This window comes from Theropithecus gelada, chromosome X (genome assembly GCF_003255815.1).
Source record: "Theropithecus gelada isolate Dixy chromosome X, Tgel_1.0, whole genome shotgun sequence".
NCBI classification, from domain to species: domain Eukaryota; kingdom Metazoa; phylum Chordata; class Mammalia; order Primates; family Cercopithecidae; genus Theropithecus; species Theropithecus gelada.
In genome coordinates, this window is record NC_037689.1 from 31,480,687 (window position 1) to 31,493,763 (window position 13,077).

The window sequence follows — 13,077 nt, forward strand, 5'->3', positions numbered from 1 at the left end:
ACTCTGGAGGCTGAGCTACTCATTCAAGCACAAGAATCGCTTGAACCCAGGAAGTGGACATTGCAGTGAATGGGGATTGCACCACTGCACTCCAGCCTGGGCAACAGAGCGAGACCCTGTCTCAAAAAAAAAAAAAAAAAAAAAAGTATAATCTTCCCCTTCATCACATGAGGAGGGCAGGAGGAGAGTGCGTCTCTGCAGAAGATGTGGTGCAATCTTGTTTTTAAAAGGCAGTTGGAGGGATGGGAGTAAATGCACGACAGGGTTCCTGGGTGTGGATTGTTCTGTCGCCTTGAGAATCTTGTGTGATTGCTGTGACATTCACATTAAACACCGACCTCAAAACTCAAGGTTCTGTTGCAGAAATTACCAATTTAAAAGTTTGCTTTCAAGAGCCTCATGTAATGGGGTTTTATTTCATTTGGCCTTAAACAGAGCTGTTAGCCTTCTACAAGGGGATCAAATATTTATGTGACTCTGCAGCGACAGGATTGATATTGTGTGTCTGCTTGTGGAGGAAGTCTCTGCAGTTACTTAACAGACTCTGAGGCTGAAACCAAGAATGCGTGGGTCAGAAAGGCCGACGAATAATCCACCTACAGAATTTAGCTGTGTCTGAGAAGCACAATTAGAGCTTTATGACTGTGGATTCCAAGTGGGTCACGTGCCGAGCACCAGCTGCAGTCTGTTTTCCAAGCCAGCTCCCAGGCCGTTGAGGCCGGCCGTGCGGTATATCGCTGGCAGTGCTCGATGGGCTCTGCACATGCGGGCCTTGCTTTGCCCCTGCGCTGTGCCTGATGCCACAAGCGTATCATCTGTGCAGAGGGCACCCGTGCTGGTGAGAATGTATAGCTCTGCTGTGCATGGAGGGGGTCGCCCTGAACAGCTGTCACGTGCAGGCTGTGTGAGAGTGAGTGAATGGCACTGTCGATACTGAAAGGGTCGAGAGGAAGCAGGGGCCCCATGCCTCATTCATCAAGGCCGTGTCTTCCAGCAGACTGCATAGCCACTCCAAAGAAATTAGTTCCAGAAACTCTCTGCTTTTGAGCTACTAACCCAGCAATTTTCAGAATTGTTGGGTGCGTTTTTTTTGTTTTTTTTTTTTTTGAGTGGTGAGGCGTGATGAAATTTGGGAATATGTGGGTTGAAAAGTTGTTTTCAACTTTTTTCAGAGACTCTTTAATTTCTGAAGGACCAGCAAGAAAGAATACACTTGAAAAATTTAAATGGAAAATAATAGAAGTCAAAGTTCAGGCAAGGGATTGTCCTTTGCCCACCAAAAAGAAAATCTAGAATACAAAGGTTTGAAGGTACCCAGTGTTTTGCATAAGTTTAAAATAACGTAGACACGTCTGTGTTAATCATATGAAGTGCTGCTGTGATAACCGATGCATAACAAAAAGTATGTATTGTTGTATTCTGTTTGGATAACAAAAGAATGTTGAGATCAGAATTTTTGTTGTTGTTGTTGCTCAGGTGAACCAAATAGAGATAACATTTTTTGTGAAGTTCAAGATCCTATGTTAATATAAAGACAAGTAGGGCAAATTGAAGTGATGATACTTTTTTTTTAAGTTATGTGATGCTTCAGAAGCTCAGAGGAGAGAGAGCAAAGTGACTTCTGGCTGGATTATGGGAGAAACAGGTGGTGTTTGAGCTAAAATAGAACTGAACCTGAGGGAGCAGACTCAGCACGTTTGCTTCCCTCCAGCTCTTCTGTCCTGAACTGCCCACCGCCCGCCACCCTCACTGCCATCAGAGGCTTCACCCCAGACCTGCAAGGTCAGGCATCATAGCCAGCAGGAGCCTGCTTTGGGGAAATGCTCTCTCCTGCTGACTTGGGGCCCCTTGAATACTGGTCTGTTTCCTAGTGTGGCCATAACAAACTCCCCAAGACTGGGGGGCTCAAACAACAGAAGTGGATTCTCCCACAATCCTAGAGGCTGGAAGTTCCAGATCAAAGTGTGACAGGGCTGATTCCTCCTGGGGCCTCTCTCCTAGGCTTGTAGATGCTGTCTTCTCCCTGTGTCCTCACAGGGTCGTCCCTCTGTGCATTTTTGTATCATTTCTTCTTATAAGGACCCCAGTCCTATTGGATCAGAGCCCTCCCCAGTGGAACCCAATTACCTAATTTTGCCTTAATTACTTCTTCTAAGGTCCTGTCTTCCAATGCAGTCACATTCTGAGATACTAAGGGTTAGGGCTTCAGCACATGGATTTTGTGGGGCACAGTTCAGTCCCTAACACTGGGAGAAATGTCCCTGCTTCTCCATTCTACCTTTATAGTAACCACTTCTGTCAGCTCTCTCAGGAGGTGTCATCCTACCCTTGAGCTGATCAGGCTTTATGTTCATGACAGATGTGAAAGCCTTTAAGATGAAGGGAAGAGGGAGCTGTCACCTTGTGGGTGGCACAGAAGAGGGGCATTTGGCAAAACCTGACTGGAGGGCTTTTTGAGGAACCTGTCTGGAGGGTTCCTTGACACCATGCAACTGAAGGTTGACAGTCGTACACACCTTCTGGTTCAATCATTCCATCTTTTAAGAGTTTACTTTGAAAGTGGACATCTACTGCCCCGTGAATGTGCTAACCTCTTCAGACTGGGATGGTTTGGCAGGGGGACAGTGACTCTTAAACTCACTTCACGAATGTATTTGCACACTTTCACTATTCCTTGCTGTCTGCTGGGCTGGACTGTTGCCTCCCAGAAGACTGGATTTTTCTTTTTCATTTCTCGGTACCCTGTACCTGACATATATCCTGCGCAGATTACGTGCTCAATAAATGGTTGGATGAATGGAAGGAGTGGTGGATGGACAGATGAGTGGATGAGTAGACGGATGGACCAGTCCTCAGGTAGATAGTTGGAGGATGGGGAGGGTGGGTGGATGAATAGTTGGATGGATGGAAGGGTAAGTGGATAGATGGATGCATGGATGGATACATGGATGAGATGTAGGGGTACATGGATGGATAGATGGATGAATGGAAGAGTAAGTGGATGGATGGATGGATAGATGGGTATGTGGATGGATGCAGAGGTATATGGATGGATGGATGGGAGGGTAAGTGGATGGATGGACGAATGGAAAAATAAGTGGGTGGATGGATAGATGGATGAAAGGGAGGGTGAGTGGGTGGATGGATGGGAGGGTAGGTGAATGGATGGGAAGGTAAGGGCATGGATGGATACATGGGTGCATGGATGGATGGAGGCATGGGAAGGTGGATGGGTGAGTGAATGGGAAGATAGAAGGATGGGTAGGTGGATATATAAGCAGATGGATTGGTGGCTGAATGGATAAATATCAGCCTGACCTTCCTTGAGTCAGTCTTTCTTGATTGTGGTGAATAATCTTTCCATATTGGTACATTCTGTGTCCTAAAATTTTATTTAGAATTTTAGTTTACACACTAGTAAGTGAAATCGCCTCTACTTATCCTTCTGCACTAGTATGGCATTTGGAATCAAGAAGACATAAACATCTCAAAATAAATTTGGTAGCACAGATCTGTTTTTGGTATGAGATTTTAGACCTCGTAGGAAAGTTTAGAGGTACCACGTTTGTTCGTTGCTCCTCAATTTCGAGAGGCCTTGGGTGAGGACTGTGTTCTGGGTGGCTCCAGAGACTGGCACTGAAATGAGATCTGGGGGCGGCCTCTGGAGCTGTGGGTGCTGGCAGTGTCTTCCTTCTCTGCCTTCTTGCAGCCACTTCCGCCCCCGCCTGCAGGAGCCACTGCCAAGCACTGATGAGCTGGCACTGACCTCAGGCTTGTATTTTGTTGGGACAGATGGGAGGGGAGGCGAAAAATGAGAGTATATCCTAAATCCTAATACCAGCTGAACATTGAATGCATATGAAATAGAGCTCTTTAGGGAACAATTTGCTTTCATATAGTATTTGTAAACAAGCTAAATGAACCTGAGGGTCATCTTCCTGGATGTTTTCCCTGAGAAGTGACTTGGTGTACAGAGGTGCGTGTGAAGACCAATTTTCAATTTTTCATTTACAAAACAAGCTCCTTCATGTAGATTTCAGAATAAGTAACAGATTTATCATCCAAGCTCTCCCCCTCATTTGTCACTTTAGGGCAGACGTTTGCTTTCCCTGGCCTTCAATTAGCTCAGGGCAATTGAAGCTTTCCATTCTGAGCTGCTGTGCTAGGTAATTATGAAGACTGTGCTGGATCGGGTCAGGATAAAAAGGTGAAACTTGATCTTGGAATTTTGTCGGGGCAGAGCCCAGCATTCTGCATAGCTTTGTACAGTGTAGTACTGCATGCTGAACAGAAAGGTTCTTCTTGTGCAGGATGTAACAGCCTCACCCCAGAAGGGATAAACGGTAGCTGTAGGAGAGAGACTGCAGTATGGGTCTAGTGGGCTTGTCTTTATGTCTTTTTTTTTTAATGTAGTTTTTTGAGACAGGGTCTCGCCATGTCGCCCAGGCTGGAGTGTAGTGGTGCAACCTCTGCTCACCGCAGCCTCCACCTCCTGGGCTCAAGTGATCCTCCCACCTCAGCCTCTGGAGTAGCTGGGACTACAGGTGCACACCACCATGCCAGCTAATTTTTGTATTTTTTTGTAAAGATGAGGTCTCACCATGTTGCCCAAGCTGGTCTTGAACTCCTGAGCTCCAGCGATCCACCCATCTCAGCCTCCCAAAGTGCTGGGATTACAGGTGTGAGCCACCACACCTGGCCTTGTTTTTATACCTTACTTTGCAACTACAATTTCCCCTTACATTTATACCCATGGGAACTTAAACCCAGAATCGAGACAGGCGGCCACCTGTTTGTTTACTTTTTGGTTTGGTCTCGTGATTCCACATTATTTAGAAGGAGTAGCTTTCAGGTGATAGTTTACGGTTACAGGATTTCAGCTAAGGAGGAGAAGCGAGAGCAGGGAGGCAGATCCACAAAGCCCTCGTGTGGAGGGAGAAGAGTGCAAAAGGAGGCTGAAAGTGACCAACGTCCCGAGATGCCAGAGCTGAGGGAAGCCAGAGGGAAATGCAGAGGAAAATTTAACTCAAGCATCTCAGTTCTAGATGGGGCAGGTAAGCAGTCTTCTACAAACAGAATCTGTGTCATTGAGCAGGGCACAGTGGCATGTGTCTCTAATCCCAGCACTTTGGGAGGCTGAGGCAGGTGGATCACTTGAGTCCAGGAGTTCGAGACCAGCTGGGGCCACCTAGCAATGCCCCATCTCTACAAAAAATACAACAGTTGCTGCCCCGTGGTTGGGTGCCAACATACATAGCTGTACTTGCACAGGCTCCTTGATCCCTCATGTGACTCCCAGGCTGTGGCCTGAGACTTGCCTTTCCAGAAGAATCCAGCCCTGTGGAAAGCTGCCCCTTTGTTTCCCAGCAGCCCCATCCCTGGTGCCTACCCAAGAGCTCCCGCTAGCCAGGTGAGCCACCGGCGGCCTCTCTTGGGGGAGAGACTCCCGTAGCACGTGCTGACGTGGCAGCCCCGCTCCGCTCTGCCTCTCCTCTGGCCTCCTTTCTTGTCAGCTGGCTGCGTTCTTCAAAGCTCTCAGCCTCTGGGCTGACCTTGGCTGAGTTCGCATGTTACGGGATCCTTTGGGGCTTTCACCTTTCTCCAGAGAGCTACCTGGAAATGTAGATGTCCATTCTCCCCTTTAGCTTCTTCTAGCCTCCATTCCTCTTGGCTGTGTCCTAGTCCAGTCCCCCACCCAGGTTGGGCCGAGGTGACACACCCACCCAGAAGGCTGTACAGATTGATCAATCGATTGATTCATTGACAGGGTCTCGCTCTGTCGCCCAGGCTGATGTGCAGTAGCACAATCATGGCTCACTGCAGCCTCGACCTCCACGCTCAAGCGATCCTCCCAAGTAGCTGGGATCACAGGCATGCGCCAGCACACCTAGCTCATTAAAAAGCAAAAAAAGTTTTTGTAGACAAGGCCTCGCAGTGTTGCTCAGGCTGGCCTCAAACTCCTGGCCTCAAGTGATCCTCTTGCCTTGGCCTCTCAGAGTGCTGGGATTACAAGGGTGAGTCACCGCACCACACCCAGCCAATGTGTTCATTTTTAAAGTTTGACTTAAGAGTCCCAGAGATTCAGTGTCTTATGTGGCTGTTAGGTCCTTGCAGTTAGTCTCAGAAATCGATTTAGCTCATCTGTTTTCTGAAGCCCACACATTTGAAATAAAAAAAGAAATCGTTCTGAGTCACCTCCTTCTCAATATAAATAGAAAATGCATTCAAATATTCCCACAAGTTTTGTGTCTTTTAAATCTGCACAAACCCAAAGAATTCCTAGAGGAGGCCAACAGAGCTAGCAGTATATGTCAGGTCTGCATCCCCCCGGGCCAGCTGAGCAGCCCGCTTCAGGCCTCTTCATACCACACAGCTCACCACCACCTCCACCGCCAGGAGAATCCAGAAGGCCGGAGGGCGAAGGAGGACTGACGCATGGGCGGTGATGATGCGGGAGCCAGTGATGTATTTCTGCTTTGGGCTTTCTCACACGTGGCACTTGGAGCACATCCTTGGCAACATGTCTGTCCTCTTTGCCAGTTTAAATTTTTGTGTGTTCGTTTCCATGCTAGCTCTTAGAATCTAAATCAAGTGTTGTGGATGGTGTGCAAGACCATGGCTGTGTGTGTGAGTCTCACTGACCACAGTGCTGACCCAATTTCCTTTGGTGGGAGTAAAGAGTAAGTTCAGGACTCCCCCGTAAATGATGTGCTCTCCCGTGGATGAGGGACAAGAAGGACATCAGGGTACTATGCCAGCAGAACTCTGTGCCCTGTTAGTCGAAACAAAAGTGATGGCTGAGATTAGTCCTTCTGTGGCACCCAGGAAACTTTGATAGCTGGGCCAAGAAGCAGCGGCGCTGCAGTGCCCCGGGCCGTGAGCATCATGGTTCATGCTCAGCAAAGCCACATCACCTGTCATATAGACCCGACATCAGCTTTACAGTTTTGCTTGCATATAACTTGCAACTTTGTTTTGTGTTTTATAGCCTAAGGACTATTAAAATAAGGAAACAGATTTTATATATAGACATTAAACAGTCTAATAAAAAAATCAAAACCACATATTGTATGATGCCATTTATATAAAATGTCCAGAATAGGCACATCTGTAGATAGAAAGTAGATTAATGGCTGCCAGGGGTTAAGGGGGCAGAAGTGAGGGAGCGACTGTTCATGAGCATGGCGTTTCTTTGTGGAGTAATGAAAATCCTCTGGAATTAGATAGTGGTGATGGTGACTGCTGTGACTATACTAAAAACTACTGAACTGTGCTGTTTCAAAGGGCAAATTTTATGACATATTAATTTTATCTCAGTCTTTAAAAAAAAATCTCAGCACTGGGAATCCATAAGAAAACTTCTTTTTAGTTTAAAATGGGTCTGTCAGGCCGGGCGTGGTGGCTCATGCTGTAATCCCAGCACTCTGGGAGGCCAAGGCGGGTGGATCACCCGAGGTCAGGAATTCGAGACCAGCCTGGCCAACATGGTGAAACCCCATCTCTACTAAAAAATTAGCCAGGTGTGGTGGCAGGCACCTGTAATCCCAGCTACTGGGGAGGCTGAGGCAGGTGAATCGCTTGAACCTGGGAGGCGGAGGTTGCCGTGAGCCGAGATGGTGCCACTGCACTCCAGCCTGAGCAACAAGAGTGAAACTGTCTCCAAAAAATAATAAATAAATAAATAAAATGGATCTGTGCATTAAGTGGCTGTAGTTCAGAGATTGACAAAGGTTGGGGAAAATGAGATGATAAATATTTTTGGCTCAGAGGGAATTAGTGTCCCTGCTGCGACCACTCAGCTCTGCCGTGATGGCGCAAAAGCAGCCACACGGTGACCAGGTTGCCCTCCCTGCAGGCCTGCTAAGAGGACTCTGGCTAGATTCCAGCCCTTGCTGGTCCCCTTGGTGGGGAGTGGCAGGGGAGGTGGGCAGCATCCCTATTGTCCCACCGAACCCAGCAGCCACAGGGGCCTTTCCCTTCTTCACATTCCTTCCTGCCCTGCCCTAAAGCAGGAAGCAAGACAAGGAAACCTCTGAGTCAGGTATGTGGATGTCCCCTGCAGAACTCACCTGGTCCCTTCTTTCAAGTCATTTGTTTCTTTCTGTGAGTCAGCCCTGCCTCCTGTTTACCAGGCACAGGTGGTTTTACCTGTGGCTCCCTGAGCATAACTGGAGTCGGTGTGACACAGGCTGTGTCTCTGAATAGAAAGTCTCCACACTGCCGTGCTGCTCTCCACTCTGTGTTTGCCCACTGTATGCACCAGAGCTCCCTCCCGGCTCCCCATCTCCTAAGCAAATCCCACACACCTGCATCCCATCCTTCCTCAGATCACTTCCGGAATTGTCTGCAGAGCTTGAGTCTCATGGTTTTTGAGACATTCTCAAGCAGCTCACCCAAATCGGGTGGTGTCAGATGGTGAAAGTCTGAGGGGTCTAGGTCAGGGTCACTTGGAAACAAGTTCCTGGGGGAGCAGAGCAACTTTCTTCTCTACTTCGAAGAATATGATAAAGCACCCCTAGACTCACTGGTTTCGAGTTCTAGGGAAGCAGATATTGATGACTCAACAGAGGAAAGAATTGTGTAATCATTGCTTTAGTCAGGGGTTAGCAAACTATGGTCAACAGGCCAACTCTGGCCCCCTGTCTGTTTTTTTAAATAAAGTTTTATTGGCATGCAGCCACATCCATTTGCTCACAGACCGCCTGTGGCTGCTTCCTCTCTATAATGGCAGAGAGTTGAGTCATTGCAACAGATCAGATGGCTCCTAGAGCTGAAAATATCTGCCATCTGGTCCTTTACACAAAGGTTTGCTTGCTGACCATGTTGGGCTTAGTGGAGGGATGAAAGGGATGGTCTTACATGAGCCTGCTTCCAGCACAGGGAGCATGGAACCCAGTGGCAGTCTGTCTGGATGTTTTCAAAGAGGCTTCTTTGTGATAGTTCATGATTATCTTGCAACATGATATCTGTCTCCCCATCCCTAGTGTGGTTAACTTGGGGAAGTTTGCTTTGTCCAAGTAGAGGGGGCTGTGGCTTGTTCACAGCCCAAGAATGCAGGAGCACGCAGGATGCTGTAGCACCAGCTTTTCTGACTTGTTAGTGATAGCCTGGGTTAGGGAAGGTTGCCTTTGGACCACATGGGCTGGGCATGCCGCTCAATTCATGGAAAGTGACTCAGAAAAGTTTGAGGTTTCACCAAGACTGTCTAAGAGGTGAGGAGGAAGTTCTTTCAGAACATAAGGGTACTAGGGTGGTGATTTCATTCTGTTCTTTTTTTATTTGTGGAATTTTTCAAGGGCACAAATGTTTTGTGTCTATTAAAAGCAGATTTGTATGCATTTTATTACAATGATTAAGATTTTAAAGTCTTAATAGTATTAATACTATACAATCTACAAAAAGATTTGAGCATCTTATAAGCCCTGATAATTATGCCTCGCTCTAAGAAACATGGCTATCTGGAAAGCCACATTATAAACTTTAATATTATAAATGTACTTTCTGTTTAGAAGTAATTCTTGGAGAGTCTCCTTTAAGAATGGATTCCTAGGCCAGGCACAGGGGTTCATGCCTATAATCCCAGCACTTTGGGAGGCTGGGAAGATTGCTTGAGCCCTGGAGTTCAGTACCAGCCTGGGCAACATAGTGAGACCCCATCTGTACAAAAAACATTTAGCTGGGCATGGTGATGCAACCTGTAGTTGCAGTTATTTGGGAGGCTGGGTTGGGAGGATCACTTGAGCCCAGGAGGTCAAGGCTGCAGTGAGCTATGATGGTGCCACTGCACTCCAGCCTGGGTGACAGTGAGACCCTCTCTCATAAATACATAAATAACTAAATAAATAAATAATAAACAAAAATGGAAAAACAGGATTCCTAGAGCACAGCCAGCATGCAAATCTTGTTTTCTAAGGCTTTTCTCCAATAAAAGGAACCAGGGCTCCTCAGAGGAATGGCTGAGTCTAGGGTTGGGGCAGGAACTGTACAAGATGAGCCTGGAGTATCTTATAGTGCCAGAAAATAAGTGCTCAAATACACCCATAAGTAAACCCAGCAGTGACAACAGTGTGGATATGTCATAGGGACACAGGAGCCAACAGTGACCAAAGGCAGAACAAGTTAAGCAGCAGAATTAATTAGTAGTGGATTATAATCCAATATATAAAATGAATCCACAGCCCAGACTGATAACATGGAATGGTTGAATAAATTAACAAATGAAGAATAGAGAAATCTGCTGTGCAGAAAATTGCAAATACTTTATGTAGCTACTCTGCCCTTAAGGAGGTGGAGCATAGCTCCCCACACTCAGTGTGGGCTGCCAACAGTAAGCTCCCTCCAAAGAGTACAGTGTGGCAAGGGGGGCCGAGGAGAGGAACGTCACAGTGGAGAAACCGGTGTCTACCGACTTCACCAATTGATCAGGGTCAACGTTGACAGGTAAGTCATGTTGACAGCATGCCCCTTGATATCATAGAATGACAGTGGCACTTCACTTCCATGGTCTCTCTCCCAGAAGTCCCAGGCTAATCATAAAAACACATCAGACAGTTCCCAATTGAGAGACATGCTGCAAAATGCCGGAACAGACCTCTTCAAAACTATTAAGGTCATCAAAAACAAGGAAAGCCTGAGAAACTATCATAGCCTATTCAGGCTGCTATAATAAAATACCTAAGATTATATGACTTATAAACAGCAGAAATATATTTGTCACGGTTCTGGAGGCTGGGAAGTCTAAGATCGAGGCACTGGTAGATTCGGTGTCTGGTGAAGGTGCTTTCTGCCTCACAAATGGCTGTCTCTCTGCTGCGTCCTCACATGGTGGAAGGGGAGAGGGAGCTCTGAGGGGTCCCTTTTATAAGGGCACTAATCCCATTCACAAGAGCTCCATCCTCATGACCTCATCACCTCCCAGAGGCCCCACCTCCTAACACCATCACCTGGGGGTTAGATTTCAACATAGGAATTTGAGAGTGGGGGGCACAAATGTTCAGTCTAAAGCTATAGCACCCTCACAGCAAAAGGAGTCTGAGGAAGCAGGCTTGAGTATGATGCAGTACCTGGATGAGGTTCAAGGACAGAAGGAGAACATTGAGTAAAAAGAAAATTGGTATAAAGTGTGACCTTTAGTTAATATTAATGTACCAATATTGATTCATTAACTATGACAAACACACCCCATAGTAAGTCAGATGTTAATAATAGGGGGAAGCGGGTAGAGGGCATATGGGAGCTCTCTCCTGCCTGTTGCAATTTTTTAGTAATCTAAACCCATTCTAAAATGAGATGCTGGCCAGGCGCAATGGGTCATGCTTGTAATCCAAGCACTTTGGGAGGTTGAGGCAGGAGGATTGCTTGAAGCCAGGAGTTTGAGACCAGCTTGGGCCACACAGCAAGACCCTGGCCAGGTGCAGTGGCTCATGCCTGTAATCCCAGCACTTTGGGAGGCTGAGGTGGGCGTATCACCTGAGGTCAGGAGTTTGAGACCAGCCTGGCCAACATGGTGAAACCCCGTCTCTAATAAAAATACAAAAATTAGCTGGGCATGGTGGCATGCACCTGTAATCTCAGCTACTCGGGAGGCTGAGACAGGTGAATTCCTTGAACCCGGGAGGTGGAGGTTGCAGTGAGCTGAGATCACGCCACTGCGTTTCAGCCTGGGTGACAGAGTGAGACTCCATCTCAAAAAAAAAAAAAAAAGTGTAATGAAATATTTATTTTTTACAAATTTTTATGTAGAGATGGTGTCTTGCCATGTTACTCAGGCTGGTCTCCAATTCCTGGGCTCAAGCAATCCTCCTGCCTCAGCCTCCCAAAAGTGCTGTGGTTATAGGTGTGAGCCACCACACCCAGCCCTGTAATAAAATATTTAATCAGCCATCAACTGATTGCTGTTCCGTATGTGGCCTGGCAGTATGTGTTGAGCATTTGAGAAAAAGAGATGGCCCAGGGTGAATGGCACCCTCTCTTAGAGACAGGAACATGTACTTGGTAAAGTAGTACATGAAGATGAAAAGTACTGGAAAGAACGTGGGCTTTGGAGTCGAAGACACAGGCTCGAATCCTCATTCTGCTTCTCAGTGTAAGTGTGTCAGGTCCCCCCCAAGCTTGCTGAGCTCACAGCCCTGGATCATGGGGATGTGCAGAGCAACCTTGCTCGCAGACTTACTTACTTGCTTAAGGGATATAACATTAATGAATCAGCACAGTGCCTAAGGTCAAGTGTCGACATGCAAAAATAAAAAATCTAAAATGGCAGTGGTACAGTATATGCTGCAAAGCAGCATATGTTATTTGGAGAAATGAGCAAGAGTCGGAAGTAACTGCTATGAATGTAGAAGAGGTTGACAGGAGCAGGTTGGAAAGAGAAACTCTGTCCTGGTGGCTAAGCCCAGGATGAGGGAGGGTGGGATAGGGCTGTGAGGCGCAGCACCTGGCAACGCTGCTTCCTGGAGGGGCTGTGGTGCTGAGGTCTGGGGCTGCATTAGGAGGGAGGTGGGGCGCAGGGACTTTAAATACAGATCATTGTGAAATGGTGAATTGGGAAAGTCAGGTCCATCCTGCCTTTGTCTTCTTCCCTGAGTGCCTTGCACACACTCAAACTTCCGGAAACACTTGTTAGTTGCTTGATGGGTTACATTCCTAATGAGTGTGTAACCAACCCAAGAATATATGGACATAGAATAGGCTGTTGAATGTTTTCTTTTGCCTCCTTATGGTTGTGGAGTTGAACTGTGTGTCACATGTGTTATAGGATTACCTAACATCACTAAATAGAGAAAGCTGTAACATCAGTGCAGTAGGCTTTCTATATTTCCCCGTTAAAATATAATAAGTGCTGGGCACAGTGGCTCACACCTGTAATCCCAACACTTTGGGAGGCTGAGGCAGGAAGATCTCTTGAGCCCAGGAGTTGGAGGCTACAGTGAGCCGTGATCATACCACTGCACTCCAGCCTGGGAGACAGAGCAAGATCCTGTCTCCGAACACACATACACACACACAAAGGAAGACTGCCCCCCAAACCTTTTGGGGTTTTAAAGTACAAGACTTTTGGGGTTTAAGCACTGAAGT

General features: G+C 47.0%; 1 protein-coding gene across 1 annotated transcript in view; it reads left to right on the top strand.

Moving 5' to 3' along the window:
* SHROOM2 (shroom family member 2) overlaps positions 1-13,077 on the top strand; it is a 164,962-nt gene that overhangs the window by 112,598 nt on the left and 39,287 nt on the right. The window lies entirely within an intron of this gene.